We start from the raw sequence: 4,914 nt of genomic DNA, 5'->3' as shown, positions 1-4,914 counted from the left end.
TTCAGGCAGCACCTGCTTGTTCTGAACTTTTTATCTGTGTGCATGACATGGCCTGGGAGCGATGTGAATGTCTGAAACCACTCCTGGGTGTGTTACCACATCCCCAGAGCTAAACACCTGCAGAAAGTTGGATGCAAGTGGTTTACAAATTGAACATTGCCCTTGTCAGGACACTCATGTTCCTTGAAGAACATTTGTTTTGTAGATCAGAGAGCAAACACAGGACAGAAGAACAAACAAGGGAATAGAGGACAGGAAATCATAACTATAGCCCCATTAGCCTTTTCATTCATATAAACATATGTAGAGTATGTTGAATTTTGTATTTTAATGACAGTGCGAAGTGTGGTCCACCAAACTTTCCCAGCATTTTTAGATTTTACAATTGAATTCCAAAAGCATTGATCAAAGTTCTACTACAAAGCTCATTACTGTTTGCATATAGCCTGATACAGGCCACAGGTTTCTATGATGGGAATAATTTTGTTAAATAATGTTCTTCTGGGACAGTTTCCTCTAAGGACCTGGCAGCTGGTTATTTTTGTGCACAAAGTGAATACTTAACTCATTTTTTGCAAGTGGCTAGAAGTGGTCCTGATACACACACAAACACACTCTATTTGTCTATGTATATACATATGTATTATATAGAAGTACAACATTTGACACAAATATAAATTTCTGAATTTTTATGTCCCTGATTAATATTATCTTGTAATATTCTGTGACTATTTGATATATTAAAGCTTGTGATATTTAGACTGTTAACACTATTACAAAAGCAAAGTTCTTTTGATTTTTTTTTCATTACTCTTAGGGCTATCAGCCCTCATTTCACATCCTGTTTTGTGAAAAGAGAGGCCAGTTTCAACAGGTTTGGATTTCACTTTTGGGAGAGAGAAGAATTAGGAGTTCAGAGACAGCTTAGATAAGCCTGACCTTAACTGACACAGCGTATGGTTAGTTTGTGCTCAGTCAAGGAGAAAAAGGGAGAAGCAACATTGCCAAAAACGTAAAAATCAGGAAGATTTCAGTTTAGATTTTCTACAGATGGCTAAAAAGACATACAAATTTTTATAGTTAAGTATATTTTATCTCAGTGAGCTCACATCAAGATATCCTGGGCAATCCCTTTTTGCCATGAGCACAGTCCCTGCTGCGGGGGACACTTCATGTGTGGGTTTTGATTCTGACCCTTCCAGCTCCTCTCATTTTCATGGCACTCACATGGTTACACTGGATGGCTCAGCCGTGGCTTAAAAACGGCTTGGGTTTCCCTGTTCTATCTTTCTGGATTAAATGGTGTTTGTAATTGCTAAGCTTTTTTTTTTTTTTTTTTTTTTTTTCTGATGTATTTCTTTTCTGCTGCTCAAATAGCTTTGACAGTAAGAAACTTCCAAATGATCTCTAGGTATAAGCTGCTTACAGGTGAGTTTTGCAGTGGCAGGAGTTGCCTTTATTCATCCAGGCTGGTGCTGTGCCTCCAAAACTGGGAGAAAGGCACAAGGAATATGACAGCTGCTGGTTTCAGAAAAACTCCCCCAAAGAAAACATTCTTTCCTGATATCTGACAATTAAAAATTCATGCCTTAGGGTTTATTTCCATTCTAATTCTCTCCTGAGGTTCAAAAATGTTTTATTTCTTAGTAACATAGTTCTTGGTGTTGTTGTCATTGATGAAATATTTGGTTCTTTGGTACGTAGATTTACTCTTGGTCCTAATTATGTCATGGAGCATTAGGTGCTCATGGAAGGAACAGATAAACACTGCAGGCAGCAGCAGCAGCACATGCTCCAGTGCTATCCAGCCAACATTCCTCAACTCTGACCCGAGGACCACCTCTGGAGATAAGAGTCCCTTCTTATCAGTGAGTCCTCGCTTGCTCTGCCAAGACTGTCAGCAAAAAAAGGACAGGCAGAGCCAGCAGTGCAGTTGTACAGCAGGGGCTTGTTCACCAGAAACTGCTCTGTGATCACTAAAGTGATTTCACATCCACCACCACAAGATTTATATTGTAACATATTCACATTCCCATTTCACCCAGAGCTTGAACCCTGGAGATCTGGCACGGGGCCAGGGCTGTAACTCATTTGTTTCCTCCAGACCTGGCACTTAGAGAAGTGTTTCTATCTAAGTGGGTCAGGAGTCCCACGCACTCTGGCTGTGCTCTGCAAACCAGGAGATGTTGTTACCTCTTTAAAGGTGAAACCTTGGAACTGTTGAATATTCTCTAAAAAGCAAACATTTTAATCACTATCTCTACTCTTATCTACTCTTGATATAAGCAGTCATGTTATGAAATTTAAATATGCATCCTGTGACTATTTGCCTAAATCAAAAATTTTAGTTTTCCTTCACAGATAGCTGATATGGCAATTGCTGATTTTCAGTTCTCCAAAGTCATTGCCTTATAATCAGAGGGGTGGCTGACAGACCAGTTATCTTAAAAGTTTTGGTCCTGCAGACTTGGCTGTCTGCTGTTCAGTAGCAACATAGAATAGCAACATGAAAGAGCAACACGGATTTCTCAGAGTGCCAAATCATCTTGAATAACTCTGCGTTCAGTTTTCCATAATGTGCATGAAAATATTAGAAATTATTTAATAATTTCTCAGTCATGACCTTCCAGTCATATAATTTTCCTAGGATGACCTTAAAACATTTAATAATTTTGTTTCGTGTATCTGTCTGAGTATAAAGCTGTGCTCATGCATCATTTCACACTGCTCAGCTGGGGAGGGTCCTCGTTTTGGCAGAGCTGGGTGCTGACGTCTTTATGGATGGAAAATTTTGGTTTTATGTTATATCAGTAACTCTAGAAAATGTGATACTGGGATTTAGGGATCTCATCTCCTGGAAGATGATGGGTGAGGCCCAGCTCTATTATTGCCAAGCTTTGAGAGACAGGCTGACACCAGGTGCATGTGCAAGAGCTGTTTAGTTGTTTGCTTGAAACTGGAAATCTGAAGAACATTTTTAGCCTAGCTCCAGCATAATTATTTATAGAATATCCAGATTCTCTTTGTATTTTATTTTTAAAGTAAGCCTTTAAAAAGCCTGAAACCTGAAATGTCATTCTCTTGGAATAGGACATTATGGAATATTTATTCTTCCTGTTGTCCAATATTTATTGTCTTACAGCCTGCATCTACAGTCTCACAGCACAGAGAAACGAAATCCTGATTAAATCTGACAATTTCACCTTTGCTATGAGAACAGCATGGGCTATTTTCTGTTTCTCCAGAAGCTTGTTGGAATTTACCTTGCAAGTTTTGTGAGTGCTTCAGGTTTGTTCTTCTCTATACATGACCTGTCTGTATATTACAGAAAATGTTCATCCTCATTTCCTTGGCAATGATCTTTGCCTTTCTTCTCTTCTGCATGAATTAAAGTACAATAACTGAAGATTGGATGATCAAAACAGCAGCCACCTTTCTACCCTCTGTGGGCCAAAATCATGTGGGATCCATTTTCAGGATGCTACTACAAGGCAGAGCAGGTCTGTAGCCTCACTGTGCTGTGGAACAGGGAATTCCACAAAGCTTGAGGTCAGGCAGCTTTGCAGGATTCTTCTTAATGCTCCATGACACTTTGGATCCAAAAGCAGTAAATCCCAAGTTTCCCCCTCCTGGAATTACAAATGATGTCTTAATCTACCAGCACTAAGAAAATTAATTTATATCTCTTTGTTTATAACACATTTTAAAAGTTATAACAGAAAAATACAAAAGCAAGTCCCACAAGCTTTCGATTTAATTTTTTTAAACAAAATTAGCTGTCCTGAGTCTTTCTACGGCAGGCTCTGTCAAGACAATTCCATCTTGAATACTTTCTGTTTTAAAAATATTCTGCCCAGAATATATATTTTAAACTTTTGATTAGTCTTTTTTAAGTGATAGGCATCTGTTGTTGAAATATGTTGAGATGAACAGGGAAAGTTTTTCCTACTAATTACAGTGTTAACACTTATGTCACATTCCAAATTTATTCCCAAATTTGGGAGGTAGGTAAATAGAGAGATGCTCCTGCAGAGGGAAGGTCAGAGGTGGAATAACAAGGTAGACCCAGGTTCTGGAGTCAGCAGTTCACAGTTCCAAGGTCTGTGCTCAGATCACTACGCACCATTACAGTGACAGACACTGGTTCATTCAGGGCCTCCAGAAATCTAATCATTTTCAGCTTTCCAGTGTCCAGTAACATTAATTGCCATGCAGAAGTCTGGCTATTTCAAGACAATTAAGAGATATGAAGAGAATTGGTGGAAAAGTGAATCAGGGGTCATAGCGTAGTTCAGTATACAGCCAAGCAGTGCTCAATCTGACAAATGAAAATAAAATACAAAGCCTGAGAGGAGCCAAACGATGTTAATAGATGATTAGAGTTTCTGTGTTTCAGGGAGCTGGGTTTTCTTGGCGACAGCAAGAGCAGTGGTTTCTGAACAAACAAGATTGAGTTTGTGTCTCATGGAGCAGTGCTGGGAGCCTGTTTGTCGTGCTGCACCGCGGCTGTTTCCGACACTCCGTGCCAGCTGAACTTCCTCCAGGTACTGGAGGTGGACAGGAATGTGGTGCACTCATAGGATGTGCCTCAGCTGAGATTGTTCTGTTCTCCAAAGGCATCTCAGGCAGGGATGAGTGTGTGGGACAGTGCTGGGGACATCTGCTTTGAGCTAATGAGGAGCTGACGAGCTGTACCTGTGCTGTGGAGCCCAGGGGTGCTCAGCTCCTGCACCCAGCCATGGCCAGGGGGGTGCTATGATGTCCAACAGCTAAGAACAAGCAAACCACCAAAACCCCAAGGCCTGCAGGTGAGATTTATAGGTGCCTGCAGTGCAAGCACAGCAGTTCATTACTGTCCTGAGCGTGATATAGGGAATAAATGCATTTATACAAGGGGCCAGCCCTGGGAAACAC

At 40.4% G+C, this 4,914-nt stretch overlaps 1 long non-coding RNA gene across 1 annotated transcript; it reads left to right on the top strand.

Annotated features, from left to right (window-relative positions):
- Nucleotides 1–260: 260 nt before the first annotated feature.
- Nucleotides 261–4,571, top strand: LOC137482267 (uncharacterized). The gene is made up of 3 exons (XR_011003976.1): nt 261–1,428; nt 3,143–3,275; nt 4,397–4,571. It is a non-coding gene; the product is annotated as an uncharacterized lncRNA (long non-coding RNA).
- Nucleotides 4,572–4,914: the final 343 nt, after the last annotated feature.

Source organism: Anomalospiza imberbis, chromosome 14, assembly GCF_031753505.1.
Source record: "Anomalospiza imberbis isolate Cuckoo-Finch-1a 21T00152 chromosome 14, ASM3175350v1, whole genome shotgun sequence".
Classification (NCBI taxonomy): Eukaryota; Metazoa; Chordata; class Aves; order Passeriformes; family Viduidae; genus Anomalospiza; species Anomalospiza imberbis.
This window is presented reverse-complemented; position numbering and strand designations above follow the sequence as displayed.